The sequence below is a fragment of the Corvus brachyrhynchos genome, unplaced genomic scaffold, assembly GCF_000691975.1.
Source record: "Corvus brachyrhynchos isolate BGI_N302 unplaced genomic scaffold, ASM69197v1 scaffold56, whole genome shotgun sequence".
NCBI lineage: Eukaryota > Metazoa > Chordata > Aves > Passeriformes > Corvidae > Corvus > Corvus brachyrhynchos.
In genome coordinates this window covers 7572627-7573015 of record NW_008238664.1, presented here as the reverse complement: position 1 = coordinate 7573015, position 389 = coordinate 7572627, and positions in this window count along the sequence as shown.

The window sequence follows — 389 nt, the reverse complement described above, 5'->3', positions numbered from 1 at the left end:
CTCTGCTCTCTCTTTACCAGCTCGTCCCTTCGCTGATAGGTTGAGAAGTAGGTCTTGTGTGGGCAGCCAATGACAAGGCGAATCGAATTCTGACCAATCAGACGCGACTACTGGGGAGTGATGACATATTTTGTGTTCTGACCAATGAGAATACGCAGGGCCGATGCTGCTCATTTGCATATTGGAGCTATAAATACGTGGCACGCAGCCGCTCTCCTCACTTTGCTGCTCGGTTTGTCGCAGAGCGGCTGCCTGCTGTTTCGGAGATAAGCAGTTGTCGCCATGCCTGAGCCGGCCAAGTCCGCCCCCGCGCCCAAGAAGGGCTCCAAGAAGGCGGTCACCAAGACGCAGAAGAAAGGGGATAAGAAGCGCAAGCAGAGCCGCAAGGC